The sequence below is a fragment of the Schistocerca piceifrons genome, chromosome 7, assembly GCF_021461385.2.
Source record: "Schistocerca piceifrons isolate TAMUIC-IGC-003096 chromosome 7, iqSchPice1.1, whole genome shotgun sequence".
In the NCBI taxonomy this organism is placed as follows: Eukaryota; Metazoa; Arthropoda; class Insecta; order Orthoptera; family Acrididae; genus Schistocerca; species Schistocerca piceifrons.
The window spans coordinates 228,716,877-228,733,452 of record NC_060144.1 but is presented as its reverse complement, the minus strand read 5'-3'; the positions used below and the strand labels follow the sequence as shown (position 1 = coordinate 228,733,452).

Here is a 16,576-nt window from a genome sequence, read left to right as displayed (position 1 = left end):
ATACTGTACAGACTGTCGACATGTCGCCTTGACCTGCTTGATCACCATATCTGTCTCCAATTGAGCACAGATTGGATTTCTTCGGACGACAACCCCAGCGTCGTCCACAAACAGCATTAACCGTCCCTGTATTGATCGACCAAGCGCAACAGGCATGGAACTTCATCCCAGAAACCGACAACCAGCACCCCTACAACAAATACATGCTCGTTTGCATGCTTGTATTCAACATTCTTAGTTTTCTCAGGATTACCTTAACCTGTAATCTTGCAACGTTAATCACTTAAATATGTTACCTAGACATATGTGCTTCCGAATTCTCATTACTCTGTTTTAATTATTTTTTGGTGTTGTGATTCTTTTTTCATCACTGTGGATGGAAGATCTACTCCAAGGTGGAGGGAGGGTGGGGTTGGGGGTGGCGGTGGGGGTGGCGGTGGAGAGGGTGGAAATTGCGCGGCTCGTCACATCGAACCGTTCTTCACTTTTTGAAAGGTCCTGGTATTTCTGCGTATAGAAAAGTGTCAGAATATATATGTGGCTGGCGTGAAAGGGCGAGTAGTTTGACAGCAGCAGATACGTAATCAAAGGTGCCTGTAATTGCTGAATAGAGAAGAAGAGAGAAAGATAACGTCACCTGCGGGCGAAAGTGCGGAGGACAGATGGGGCGGAGTCGATCCGTGAAAAGAAGACTGACAAACGCAAATCAGCGGTCCGAACCGCAGTGCGGATCAATCGGAGCGGAGCGGCGCGTAATGAGATCTCGGCCGCCGATCGGCCCATACTGTGCGTCGGTCCCCTGTCCCCCTTCCTCTCCTACCTGCCTCGGTTCTGCTCCAGAAAGAGACAAAAAACCGGCAATTAACTTTTTACGGCAATAGGCGCCTGTCGTGTGGCGCGCCACTGCCGGTCTAGGCGGGTGCGCAATCGATAGGCAAAATAAAATTACGCCGCTGGAGGAGGGGGGGGGGGGGGGGGAGGACGGGCGACGAGCGGGTTATCCGGGCGCCGTCGGGCTCCACTGGAGGCTGAAATTAATATCGAGCGCCGACATCGCCATCGCCGGCCGGGATCTCAGATTGGCCAGCTCGCTGGCTGGCGGTAACGCGATCGTTCCATTCCGGCGCTGGCTGCTGGCTCGCCGCTCTGCTTAACGCGGTCCTTGCGCAACCTCCCACTTCCGTCTGCTCAGCACTGCAGCCAGAGAGAACTGACCTTCCAGAGATCTGCCGCGCAGCCATTGAGGTAGCGTGCAGGATTGCGCACACGCCCGCTTGTGTGGCTGTGTGACGGGGGAAAAAGATTGGGCGAGGCTAGAGGCATACCAGCCAGGTGGAATAAACCATCAGAAAAATGCTCTGTCGGATCACATAAAATGCTAAATTTTTAAATGACAGACTAAAAAGTAGTGTATCGGCTGCCTCATTCTATCTTCCTCAACATATTCAAAAATAGTCCCAAAAATTTTCCCATGCAAATATTTTCGCTCACTTTTTCACTCGCATATCGTATCTCACACCCACAAGCTGCCCTTACTGTAACTCGCTCACGCCCATTAGTCCATCTGTGTAAGTCACTCATACCCATCCGCTACCACTTACCCACTCTCACTCACTCACCTAGCCCAGCTCACTGTCATTATCTTTTTGCGTCTCTCTAAACATAAGTATCATTGTTCTCTGCAATGAAATTTTCACTCTGCAGCGGAGAGCGCGCTGATACAAAACTTTCTGGCAGATTAAAACTGTGTGGCGGACCGTAACTCGAACTCGGGACCTTTGCCTTTCGCGGGCAAGTGCTCTACTAACTGAGCTACCGAAGCACGACTCACGACACGTCCTCACAACTTCAATACCGCCAGGACCTCGCCTCCTACCTTCCAAACTTTACGGAAGCTCTTCTGCGAACCTGCAGAACTAACACTCCTGGAAGAAACGATATTGTGGAGACATGGCTTAGCCACAGCCTGGGGGAGGTTTCCAGAATGAAATTTTCACTTTGCAGTGGAGTGTGCGCAGATATGAAACTTCCTGGCAGATTAAGACTGTGTGGAAGGTAGGTGACGAGGTACTGGCTGAATTAAAGTTGTGAGGACGGGTCGTGAGTCGTACTTGGGTAACTCAGTTGGTAGAACACTTGCCCGCGAAAGGCATAGGTCCCGAGTTCGAGTCTCTGTCGGTCACACAGTTTTAATCTGCCAGGAAGTTTTATCATTGTCCTCTGTTTCATAGCCCCAGTATCTTTCGTTCTGTCCTACTACTACTGTCTCCTCTCACTGTCGGTCTCGCCCGCTTGTTCGCTCTTACTGCTACTGTCTTATCCATTCCTTGTCACTGCTGCTATTCTTTCCCCTGTCACTATTTCTCTCTTCCTCGTTGTCATTGTTATAGACTGTCTCTCATTATCAGTGGCTCTCACCCATCTCCACTTTCTCCTTCTTTTTGTTCCTCTCCCATTGGCACTGTCTCCTTCATTCTTTTCCTAGACTGATCTGTCACTATCAGCTGTCTTCCACTCCTAGTGTGTTCCCCTCTTTCTCCCACACTGTCGCAGTCTCCTTCGCTCTTTCTATACCACGACCACAATCTACTATCTTCCACTATTTATTATTTTTCGGTCTCTTACCCATAATCACTCTCTCCTTCCCTCTCAGCATAAAAAAGCGCGAACATATTCCTGTGCCAAAATTTTTGGTACAATTTTTAAAGGTGCTCATATGAGTAGAATGAGGGAGCTGGTACCCTCTGTTCTGTCAGAGTCTTTCAAAACAGAGGCATATCAGCTACTTTTGTGCTCTGACATTTCTGTGCTCTGACTGGAACATTTTTCCGCTGGTTCCCTTCTTTTCCCTACCAAGAGCATGTCGCTCATATAAAAATAACTTTATAGGTCAGTGAAATTTTTATAGTTTACTTACGTGAAATTAAAATAACGCCAGAGTAATTTTTCAACTCAGACCTGATTTTACGTGCACAAAAATTTTACATTGCTTCAGTACGACAGCAGATCGTTCTCAGAGCGCTCCTGACGATGACACAAGCACTTTACAGTATAAAATTAAAACAATTGCAGCCCTCGGTTGCGAAAATGAAGTCTTTTTCACCTAGGTTTCGGCGACTTCTAAGAGTGCCTTCATCAGAAATAAAACATTTAAAACTGGCATGTCACGTATAAAATAAATATGAATCGATAAAGCTTTAGTCACAAAATATTAAAATAGAAAACATGGAGGCAGGCCACTAAGGGCTGCACCATATGTCGAGCTGCGGCAGCATCAGACTGAGGCGTTAGCAATTGCGGGCAGGTGAACGTTATACCAAAAGTGCCATCTAGTAGCAGCAAATACAAACCGGCTAGTTAACATTCCGAGTATAGACAGGTGAGATGTGTAATACATGAAGTAAGAGGCAGTATTTTATCCGACAACAGCAGACATGGTAACAATTTGTCTACCTAAGAGCTTAGATGTACAGTTTAAAGACTGAGAAACGCTATTACAGAATTCCTGAAGGAGCTGAATAACCCAGCGAATAGAAAAACGGCATAACATGAAATGTAGTTAATATAAACCATTTAATGAACAAGCACTTATGAACTGACTTAGACAAAAAAAATATTTCGGTAACTGCACGAGGGAACACGAAATCAAAAATCAAGTAACGGCTTTATACCGTTGAAGAAGCTTTTATTACGTAATTGTAGCTGTTCATTAAGAATGAGGCCATCATTTCGAAAGAGATGATTAAAAATTTCTAATTCTTCGAGAACATCTAATCTACGCCTTTTCTTCTCAGTGCGCAAAATGTTGATATCGTGAACAGCTTTAGGCGCGTGACCTGTAATTAGAAGCTATCAGAAAAAGACGAATTTTGGGTGTTTGTGCCATTTTTTCTTAAAAGATGTTCTTTATATCTGACTGTAAAGGCACATTCTGTTTGTTCTATGTAGTAAGAAAAGTAGGTGTCGGAAAGAATCTTATAGATACCAGAGTTTTTCAAAGGGGCACGGGTCGATTTTAAACTATGAATAAATTTTTTTTCAGACAGTATATTTATCCTCACTACGTCACTTTATAAAATACGTTTCCGCATCATACCAAATATTACATCCGTATTTTACATGTGCATGTAGAGTAACTTTGAACCTCTGCACCTCGGAAACGAATAAAGATATCAAGAAATTTTTCAAACTTGCTCGATATCGGTGTCTTTGGAATCCATCGTAAGACTTTCACCCATGTGCTGCGCACAGCCGTCTTGGAATCCGCGCCTTGCTTTTGGTATCCAAAAACGGTGTTCAAAGGTTTCCTCAGGAACCGCCCATGAAGTAAATTCTGCCTCCATAAGCGCCTTAAGACACACCTTAGACCATATACAAAGGGAAAAGAACCAACCGATTATGTCCATTTGCCTATGCTGTAGGAAGTGTGTAATATTAAAACTTTGACTTAAGTCTAGGATAGTTACTGTAAGACGATCCTTCTGTTGCATCTAGAAATGGTTTCTAGCCCAAGGGCTATCCAAAACATTTGACTTATCTTTCTATCACCAGCCGAACACGAGCGATGAACCCTGGAAAATTCCCGTCTTCATGAGCAGCGTTTTGGTAAATGCGGACTGATGAATGTTAGGGGCAATAAGGTCATATCTGATGATTCACGCGGCCAGTCCAATCAATAACGCAGAACAGTCTGACCTGTGTGAATGCAACAGAACAAGATTTCTCGTAATAAGAATGAAATAGTTGGTTTCACTGTTATGATTTACTAGCGACCGGCACTGGCTTTCCACGAACAGCATTAATGAGGGGAACGCGCTTCTGGTCATCACGGATTTCATCCAGATTTGTGGCATTTGCCGGGCTTGACAAGAAATGAAAGTAACTAAAGTGGGAGCTCCTCATGGCCTAGTGTTTAGAGCCAAAAACGTTTTTGGCGCGGCTCGAGCGTGTTTAGAGCCATTTGTGCTATCGCAATTTCAAGGCAGCGCTTTGCACATCAGAAAGAGTACAGCACGGTAGTCCAAGAGTAGTGGAGTGGATACCATCGCGACAACATTTTTTTTTTAATTTTCAGTTTTATATTACTGACACAACAAATGAACCGAAATAATGCGCAATATATAGAGCCCGCCAGAAAAATGTATACACTCTTTGTCAGGCTCTATCTAGATATCGATATTGTCGTTCGATTTGAGTTACGAGTGTCTTGTAGTGTGGTCTTTGGTTATACAGATGTTAGTATTTACATCTCGGTGTTGAGAAAACAAGATGGCTGCAGCATGCTTGACATTCGAGCAACTAAAATGTGTTGGAAGTGGTTCTTCAAATTTGATAATGCCTTTGGAGTGCAACGCCAGTGGAGGCAGGAGTTTGAAACAGAAGCGCCCACCCACCTAACAATAGAATGCATCACTTTTTTTGGAAATTTGTGGTAAGGTCTTATGGGACCAAACTGCTCAGGTCATCGGTCCCTAAGCCTACATACTATTTAATTTAACTTAAACTGACTTACGCTATGGACAACACAGACACCCATGCCCGAGTGAGGGCTCGAACCTCCGACGGGGTAACCGCACGGACCGTGACAAGGTGCCCTAGACCGAGCGGCTACCCCGTGACGCAACGCACCATTGACAGGTTTTAATTGCATGGAACGATTTGTGATATTCACGAAGGAAGATCAGGAAGACAGCGTACAGCTATAAGTCTTGCTTCGTCGGGTCTCGTGCTGCAAACATTTGTTAATTCTCCACAGAAGTCTTCTACGCATTGTGCACGTGAAGTTGGGGTTAGCAACACAGATGTACGAAGAATTCTGAAAGCTGCAAAGTGGAAAGTTTGCGTTCCACGATTACTGCACGCGATTGATGAAGACGATTCTGAACGCCGAATGCAATTTAGCGAATGGTATCAGCAAATGGTAAGTGATGACGAACAATTTTGGACGAAGGTAGTGTGGGGTGACGAGGCACAATTTAAACTTAATGGGACCGTGAATCCGCATAATAGTGTGTACTGGACACAGGAAAATCAGCATGTTTATGTGGATAAAGCGGTCATCTACCAGGGGTTCATGTGTGGTGTGGACTACTGTCAAGGTGCTTCGGAGGACCCTTTTTCTTTGACGTTGCTGTCACTCGAGAAGTGTATCTGGAAATGTTACTCACCTCAATTTTGCCAGGTATACGTGCGCTTTATGGAGCTGATGAAGAGGGCTTTTACCAACAGGATGGGGCGCCACCACACTACCACCTAGCCGTATGAGTTTTCCTGGATGAAAATTTTCCGGGACATTGGATTAGACGAAGTGGGCCCATTGAGTTACCTCCATGGTCACCAGATCTAACACCCATGGACTTTTACTTGTGGGGAGCTGTGAAAGATAACGTCTATTGACGTAAGCCACGCACGCTGGAAAAACTTCGCCAGGAGATTACAGCGACATGTGCAGCGATCTCCACTGTAACAAGGACTGACGTAGTTGCGGCGACCGCTCGTCATTCTGTTACGTAAATAGCCACCAACTGTGAACATTTAGAATATTTAAAGTAACCAAGTGCTAAACTGTAGGTTTTACAACACGTGTGATCAATTATTAAAAGTAAAATAAACACAGAAGTAATACTTTTCGTTCCTTAAAGTGTCTATACATTTTTCTGGCGGACTCTGTGTTGTACATATTAATATTTTCGTAAAAGGACTGAAAAGGAAAGCCAAAGGGAAATTTGGGATTGCAAATAATTTTCCAGGGAGGGATTGTAAAGAGTAGACAAGAATGTCGTACATAAAACAAAGATAATTTGATTGTTTTACAGTTGATGATTTACGAGTAGTGTGTGAAATTCATGGTAAAAACAGAGGAACATATCGTTCGCGTGCAACTGCCGAGGGCTGCTCCGAGGTCAAAATTAGATTGACGGAGTAAAAAGTCCTGCACGATTTATTTACAATCCGTTCTTGGTTAGTCACTTGCAGAGTCCCTTGAACGGTGCAAGTACAATCACTTCTTGGAAATTTATATCACGTCCCAAATTTCCCTTTGTCATCCATTTCATCCCTTATATGAGGATATTGAAAAGTACAATATATTGAGCATTATTTCGATTCATTTGCAGCGTAAGTAAAATGAAATTGAAAATAAAAAAAGTCGTTCCCGCATAGGGAATCTGCCTCACGACCACAACATTACTCTTGCGTTGTGCCAGTCGCTGTCTGCAAATTTTGCTAGCGTAAGTGTCCCATGTGTCACCAGAACCGCATCAAAAACGCTATTTTGTTTCTAAATGTTTGGCCAACTAGAGTCCCAACTTCTATCTCTCTCATTTCCGACCAAACCTTGCAAATGCAATAAATTTTCACGAAATCGGCGATAATAAATCGGCGCGGTCCCCTTGTAAATATTTTCGACCTGAGCAGTGGTCTGTGTAAAGCTAACAAATTATATACAAAATCCATCAATGAAAAACGTTGAAAATTCCTGCAGTAGTTCCTCAGCTTAGCTTGACCATACAGACACAAACTGCAGCGGGGCACTTTAATTTATAATATGTATATAGAGGAAGATAGAGGATGAGTCATTCAGTTAGTAAAAGGGTTGGATTGTTTGGGGAAGGAGACCAGACAGCGAGGTCATCGGTCTCATCGGATTAGGGAAGGACTGGGAAGGAAGTCGGCCGTGCCCTTTCAAAGGAAACATCCCCGCATTTGCCTGGAGCGATTTAGGGAAATCACGGAAAACCTAAATCAGGATGGCCGGAGGCGGAATTGAACCGTGTGTGCTAGCCACTGCGCCACCTCGCTCGGTAGTTAGCAAAAGTTCTAACATATTAAAATAGACTCAAGGTACCGAAAGGATGTTTCTAGTAAATGACAGTACCAAAAGGTGCAAGTTTTAAACTATATGATTAATACTAGATGCTTCAATTTCTAAATGACATTTTCTGTTATGTTAAGTGGTAAATTTCATCCTTTCGGTGGTCTTACTTACAAGGGAACCTCCCCATCGCACCCCGCTCAGATTTAGTTATAAGTAGGCACAGTGGATAGGCCTTGAAAAACTGAACACAGATCAATAGAGAAAACAGGAAGAAGTTGTGTGGAACTATGAAAAAAGTAAGCAAAATATACAAACTGAGTAGTCCATGTGCACCATAAGCAACATCAAGGAGTTTGGCAGCAAACGAGCGCCGTGGTCTCGTGGTTAGCGTGAGCAGCTGCGGAGCGAGAGGACCTTGGTTCAAGTCTTCGCTCGAGTCAGAAGTTTAATTTTTTTATAATCAGCTTCGCTCTCCAAAATTCCAGGATATGTTCAGATTTGCTTGGACATATGCAGGATTTGACGGTCTACACACGGAAAAATTTGAAAACGTTAAAAACGTATGTTTTGACAGAGCACAGGGAAAAACTGCGACTGTGAAACTGTTGCATTCATTTGTTGCAGTTTATGCGACAAACTCTTGTTTTCATCACTTTTTTTGGGAGTGCTTATGACATCCACAAGCAAACCTAAACCGGGCAAGGTAGAAGAATCTTTTTATCCATTCGCCAAGCGTACAAGTTAGGTAGGTCGACAACATATTCCTGTCATGTGACGCAAAAGCCGTCATCAGTGTCGTATAGAATACATCAGACCTGGTTTCCTGTGGAGGAATCGGTTGACCTATGACCTTGCGATCAAATGTTTTCGGTTCCCATTGGAGAGGCACGTCCTTTCGTCTACTAATCGCACAGTTTTGCGGTGCGGTCGCAAAACACAGACACTTAACTTACTACAGTGAACAGAGACGTCAATGAACGAACGGACAGATCATAATTTTGCGAAAATAAAAAATGTAAACTTTCCACTCGAGGGAAGACTTGAACCAAGGACATCTCATTCCGGAGCTGCTCACGCTAACCACAGGACCACGGCGCTCCTGAGCTCAGATGTTGCCTATGTTGCACATGGAGTACTCAGTTTGTATATTTTGCTTATTTTTTTCATAGTTCCACACAACTTCTTCCTGTTTTCTCGATTGATCTGTGTTCAGTTTTTCAAGGCCTATCCACTGTGCCAACTTATAACTAAATCTGAGGGGGGTGCAATGGGGAGGTTCCCTTGTTAGATATACCGAAACGCCAAAGAAAGTGGTATAGGCATGCGTATTCAAGCACAGAGATATGTAAACAGGCAGAATAAGGCGGTGGGATCGGCAACGCCTAAATAAGACAACAAATGTCTAGCGCAGTTGTTAGATCGGTTACTGCTGCTACAATGGCAGGTTATCAATATTTAAATGAGCTTGAACGTTGTGTTATAGTCAGTGCACGACCGGTGGGACACAACATCTCCGAGGAAGGGATGAAGTGGCGATTCGTTCAGCGTGACAGAAGTACAGCCCTTCCGTAAAGTGCTGCGGATTTCAGTGCTGGGCCATCAAAAACTATCAGCGTTCAAACCATTCAACGAACCATCATCGTTACGGGCTTTCGGAGCCGAATGCCCACTCGAGTACCTTTGATGACTGCACGACACAAAGCTTTACGACTCGCTTGGTCCCACCAACACCGACATAGGAGTGTTGATGATTGGAAACATGTTGTCTGTTCTGACGAGTCTCGTTTCAGATTGTGTCGAGCGAATGGACGTGTACTGGTATGGAGACAACCTCATGAATCTATGGGCCCTGCATACCAGCAAGGGACTATTCAAGCTGGTAGAGGCTCTGTAATGGTGTTGGGATTGTGCAGTTGGTGTGATATGGGACCACTGATACGTCTAGATACGACTCTGATATGTGACACTTACATAAGCATCCGGTTTGATCACCTGAACCCATTCTTGTGCATTGTGCAGTTCGACGGACTTGGGCAATTCCGTCAAGGCCGCGCGGGATTAGCTGAGCGGTCTAAGGCGCTGCAATCATGGACTGTGCGGCTGATCCGGACGGAGGTTCGAGTCCTCCCTCGGGCATGGGTGTGTGTGTGTTTGTCCTTAGGATAATTCAGGTTAAGTAGTGTGTAATATTAGGGACTTATGACCTTAGCAGTTAAGTCCCATAAGATAACACCCACACAATTCCATCAAGACAATGCAACACCCCACATGTCCAGAATTTCTACAGAGTGGCTCCAGGAACATTCTTCTGAGTTTAAACACTTCCGCTGGCCACCAAACTCCCCAGACATGAACATTATTGAGCATATCTGGTATGCCTTGCAACGTGCTATTCAGAAGATATCTACATCCCCTCGCACTCTTACTGATTTATGTACAACCCTGCAGGATTCATAGTGTCAATCCCCTCCAGCACTACATCAGACGTTAGTCAAGTCCACGCCAGGTTGTGTTGCGGCTGTTCTGTGTGCTCGCGGGGGCCCTACACGGTATTAGGCAGGTATACCAGTTTCTTTGGCTCTTCAGCTCACCCGTTCCCCATTAAAGAGAAAAATGCTAATGCCTGAATAATACTACATTATGATGAATTTTATAATTTATGCAGATAACTAGACACAATAGTAAAAATTGGAGCCACTAAATTGCAATGGTTAGGGTAAATTATTCAATAATCACCAAACAGGACCACCGAAAGAATGAAATGTTACGACTGGAGGACCACTCACTGGACGTATTTACCTTGACAGTATACTGTTAGATGTAAAAAAAGAATAAGACAGTAGTAGGACTGGACGGTCCTGTCAGACACGAGCATCACTTCCTGTTAGATATGACCTAATTTTGAGGAAGTGGCGTTCCATATTTTCTTGCATGCGAAATAAATTTTCTACTTGTAACAGTAACATTATTGAGAAGCTTACTACGCCGACCGATTTCTTAAACTCCATCATGAAGTTTCTTAAGACTGCAGTCCATCAACTATAGTAAGATACGGTTTTCGTGGAACATAAAACGGAAGAAGGTGGATTTTCATTGTTTTGCTGATATGTGACACGTGCTAGACACAGAGATTCGAAAAATCGGTAAAACTATTATGAACTTATGTGATTAAAAGTCTTCCATATCGAAGCATATTTCTCGAAAAGTGAACTAAGCTACGCATCCGTCGGTATTAACGTCTTACATTATTGAGAATACTAATGCGGCTGAGGCATAAAATGATTGTAAATGCTTTTTCGAAGGACAATAGGATTACTAGCGCGCTGGTCTGGATCGGCTAGAACGCAGAGCTTTTGGAAGTTTCTTCTAATGATCGAAAAGAAAGTCTGATAGTACATAACTTTGTGCGATGAGTTCATGGTTAATACGATATTAGATGAGCGTTTTTTTCTGCACTTGCTAATGTCCTCTTTACAGCGGTAATACAATTTCCTGAATGAGAAACGTGGAACATTCATTCAGGCGTTTCACATAATACTCTAGATGAGCCAAAGTACATTAACGCAACGGGTGCCCGCGCGGTTACCCGTTCGGTCTAACCCACTGATTTCCGAGCGGGAAGACGTGCCGGTCCCCGGCACGAATCCGCCCGGCGGATTAGTGTCGAAGTCCGGTATGCCGGTCAGTCTTTGGATGGTTTTTAGGCGGTTTTCCATCTGCCTCGGCGAATGCGGGCTGGTTCCTCTTATTCCGCCTCAGTTACTCTATGCCGGCGATTGCTGCGCAAACACTTTCTCCACGTACGCGTACACCACAATTATTCTACCACGCAAACATTTTTGGTTACACTCGTCTGGGGGTCCGTCCACTGGGGGCCGAACCGCACAATAACCCTGGGTTCGGTGTGGGGCGGCGGTGGGGTGAGTGGACTGCTTTAGCATGCTGTGGGGTTGTGAACCACTGAGGGCTACAGCGGGGACGAAGCGTCTCCGTCGTTTCTAGGTCCCCACTTCCATACAATATAATACAAGATAAGGGGTGGATGTTTCAGTTTATTAGCTTGCTATCAGATTTTCTGGAATATCTGAACTTAACATTGTGGAATTTATTATAACAAAAAATGTAAAAGTCACCCATTGAAAACTGTAAGTGGGAGTGTAGCATTACATAACAGGAACAGTGGCAAAAATGGGTGAGAATTCTATACAGCGCATTCCGGAATGAGTTTTTACTCTAAAACGGAGTGTGTACTGATTTGATACTTCTTGACAGATTAAGACTGTATACCGGAGCGGAACCAAAATCTGTGAACTTTGCCTTTCATGGGAAAGTGTTCCACGGACTGAGCTATCCAAGCAAGCCTCACGACCACTCTTGACAGCTTTGCTACCGCCATCATCTCTTATCCTATCCTCCAAAATTCACAGATGCCCTGCATAACTTGCATGGCGAGCACACCTGGAAGAAAAGATATTGCGGAAAATGGTTAGCCACAGCCTAGGGGATTGTTTCCAGAGCGAATCATTTCTTCCAGTCTTCCAGAAGTGCTAACCCCGCAACATACCCGTGAGAACTTGTTCGAAGAGGTACTGCCGGAAGTAAAACTGTGAGAACGGCTTGTGAGTCGTGCTTGGGTGGTTATGCACCATCGGAATGCAGCACCCCCTCACGCAGGTCTGCCCTCTGTCTTCCTCGCTTTACGCCATTGCGTCTGTGCACATTATCGCGAAAATTACATAATGAACTCAGAGGCGTCAGCATATTCGGAATTAAAGACGTTGGTCACGCATATGCAGAGGATATGAGCTATTCTGTTGGATAGCGTCGAAGAGCCGTGAACAGCAGAGGAAATAAAAGACAAACACGTTTGTCTTGGAGAAAATAAATCGTATATTGGCGGTATCGCCAGTACCTAGGCCCTTCGTGAGACAGATTTTATCCACAGTTTCGTGATTCATGTGGAGCCGAACCTATATAAAAGACATTTTATGGACACGGCCTGACCATTAAAAACAGACGGACTACAAAATCCGGGTTTGCACAGCACCGTGACACATGGGACCATGCTGAAAAATAATACCTCCGAATTTTTAGTCTGAAGAGTCTTAAAGCTTTGTTAAAAAAGACGTTATTAACAGTCTACATCTTCGTTCTTCATGTCTACCTATTTGCAGACATCTGCCGCTGGAGGGCTTCGAGTTGTAGCTTGTAACATGGTGGTCTGTAACGTTACTATGTCGGTGCGTGAGAAACAGCGTGCTGTAATCGAGTTTCGACTTCGAAGTGTTCGTCCATATGTGGCGCAGTCTCTCCTTCAGCATGACATGCCAGACCACAGACGAGCGCTGCAACATCTGCAACAATCCGATGCCTTGAGTTCACCGTTATCAACCATCCTCCATACAGTCAGTCCCGACTTGGCCCCATCCTATTCTCATCTTTCCAGAACTTAAAGAACACATTCGAGGACTTCACACAAAAGCTCGTAAAGCTGGCAAACATAAAGCATTCTAGAGACTGAAGAATATGGCAAATGTAGCATTACCGAAAGAATATTCATCTATTATCAGCTTGCAGACACTCGTTTACGAATAGACCTTAAATCCGTTAAAACTGCTCCGGATTATATCGAAAAATGTTATTTAGATTCAAGGTACGTCGATATACAAATTCTCAAATCATCCGCAGGCTTAATAAATCAAGCCCTAATAATGAGCACCTCCAAACACACCATATCTGTTAAATATCGTTGGAAACAATGGACACAGTTCTGGAAAAACATTCACGCATCGGTGTTGACCACAAACATCAGAGCCGTTTGGTGTCACGAAATCTCAGAAACGCTATCAACGCCTAAAAGGAAGTTTAAACTAAAACTGATACCGAGTCCACTTTTTAATTCCTGCAACCATGTGGCCGACATTGTCCACTACTTTCATAATGACGAATCTATCCGCATTTAGAGTTGAACAACGAAGGAGTTGGCCATGGTAAGGACGAGTCCTCAGTAAGCTGGTATCACAACCCTACTACGATCAGAGTAGAAGTTATTCTCTACTGCAAAACATTATAACCAAATTTGGTTAGTCGGGCAATGCATCTACTACACGCCGAAGACAATACAACCTTAAGTCAAGAACTACTAGGACCTCTTTCAGGTACACTGGCTATTGTAAAGCCAGTTTCGTATGAAATATAATGCTACTCTCCAAACCCATATGCGAATAACATTGGCAGATCACTGATAAAGACTATATTAAATATCTAACTTTCATTTCTTAATGTCCTCATCAGGAGGAGACCCGTAAATGACGGCATTTTATTTACGTTATTTATCCTTCCTTTACTGAAACCTTGTTCACGACAATTAATTTAATTTCCTTTGGTATTCATATGTGTTATTTATCCTTACATCCATCTACCCAAGGAAGAAGAAAAGAACGCCTCGGTAAATACGGCAATGTGTTTTTCCTTTGAATAAAGAAAAGTGTATGAAACCTCGTCGACAAAGGTATTGTTGGTGAGTGTAAAGAAAGAAAAGATAGTTCAGTGGGTGGAGCAGCTGTCCGCGAAAAGTAAAAGTCCCAAGTTCGATTTCCGGCCCAGCACACAATTTTAATCAGGCAGGTAGTTTTATAACGCATTCTTTGTAAGTTTGACTCTGAAGTCTTACAAATACTGCTCTTCTAGAATTTTTAAGCCATTTCCGAATGTATGGCATAAAAATTCTACCCATTTGCGAATTTAAAATTACTATACGTCCTTTTACTGTACTGTTAAATCTCACCGATGAGACGACTCTTCTGTCCTTAGTACAAACGTAAGTCGAGCTCCATAGAAAACTTTCACGCCTTTCGTCGGCTGTATTTTTATTTCCACAAGGCATCCGAGCACATCCTTTTACTCTCGCTCATTTACCAACATAGTCGCAAAATTGTTCCTAACGCTTCGCGCTGACGACACTGAAGGAATAAAATCTCCAAATTGACTAAATGCCCTTCCAAATGCTCTTAGTCAAATTCATGAACACCGTTAACGTATTACCGCTAACGGTTCTGTTTCCTACGATAGCAACAAAATAGGGTCGTAATTGAAAGTAGAATTAATAAGAAAGTTGATACTTCAGTACTCCATCTCTGAGATCTTGGTAAGGCCATGTAACCCATTTCTGTTGATTATGAAATCATCTAACATTTGGTACTGCCACAGTAAAATAAATGTGTTTTGGGCGAGAACATCGCAGTACAAGAGGGAGTTGATCATCCATTACTGTCAGCTGCATTTAAAAAAGTTGTTACTGAATGAATTAAGTTTCTTCTGGATCACTTTTTACCACGGTACTCATGACCTATAACGAGGACTGAAGTCTCCACAGCACAGTGAGGTTGCAAGCACACCTTCTCGAATCTTTCGGCGGTATCCTTCTTTGTGCACCGAACGCCTGGTGCGAGCGTTTGGACAGTGTCGTTTTGCGGAACGGCAGTTGTGCTGGAAAAGTTTGTCAGTGGCTGGTGTTCATACTGTACGGTCGATATACGGAACATGCGCGCCAAAAGAACGGCAAGTATTATGTAGAAATCCGCGTTATGAAAAAGATTAGGTTTCCCGCTGGCACGAGCTGTATTAAGAAGTGTGAAGTCGGGCGAATTGTGAAGAGAGAGAGAGATTTTATAGGAATTACATGAGATTTCGTTGAGACGCGTTTATGTAACGGTAACAAAACTGATGTTGAGCGTAGTTAGAACATTTATAACTAAACACTGCGATCTAGATCAGATCACTTATATGGCCGAACTTCGTGTCAATTAACCCCAACCGCCAGTTAAATTGATATCTCTAGCAGTCCATTAACTTATGTGAAAAGTATGGTTGTTACTTTGAAATGTAGTGTGTTAAGCTTGTGTTTCGACAGCAAACTCAAAACAGTGAAAATTAGCTTAGACATTTTTCTTATTTCAAATATCCCAGGAATTTAGTACAACATATTGTTCTGGGATTTTATGCGTTAGCATAGTTGTTTCAGGGCACGTGGAATAGCTAGATACAAAAACGATTAGGGAATAGAGCTTCTCTATAACTGGATTATCCTTTCTTTTTCCTGCCCACGTGAAAATATGCAAACATTTTGTAAAAGTTTGCAGATCGTGTAAATGAGGCGGGACGTGTGTCACCTCACTATTCACTTACTCGGATGTGGGAAACTGCCTAAAAACGAAATTCAGGCTAGGTGGTACAGCGACCCTCATCATTCATCCGCTCGCCAGATTCGATCCACGGTGGAGGCACCTGCTCCCGTATCACGGAAACGGCATACTAACGAGCGCGGCTATTCCTGCAACTCTGTCAGTGAATCATCGTAGTTCTAAAATTGATTAACTTTAAAGGAAGTTCTTGGAACATTCTCACAAGATGTTTGATTTTCAATCCCCTGACAGTTCTTCTCCCATCCATGATTGCAATGTTCTTGCTGGAGAAAGAACGGTGTAAGTTAAGAAGTGAACATACAGGTAATCTACCAGCGTCGTTGTGCATTTGTAGATTTATCGTGATTCATTTGCGATTTTTAAGTATATGTATTGTTCCCTACTCCCAGCTGAGCTTACGTCCTAAAAGTGAAACATGACGGGGCTTCAATGATGAATTGGGCAGCCATATCGTGGTATTCCATGGGCCCCATGAGCACTCTGTTATGTCGCATTACAGCAACGAATTATGTGGGCATTTTGATCGATCAAGTCCAACCTATGGGACAATGACTGT

At 43.6% G+C, this 16,576-nt stretch overlaps 1 protein-coding gene across 1 annotated transcript in view; it reads left to right on the top strand.

The window, feature by feature from the left end:
• The window catches only part of LOC124805567, a 123,606-nt gene that overhangs the window by 32,652 nt on the left and 74,378 nt on the right, over nucleotides 1-16,576 (top strand). The window lies entirely within an intron of this gene.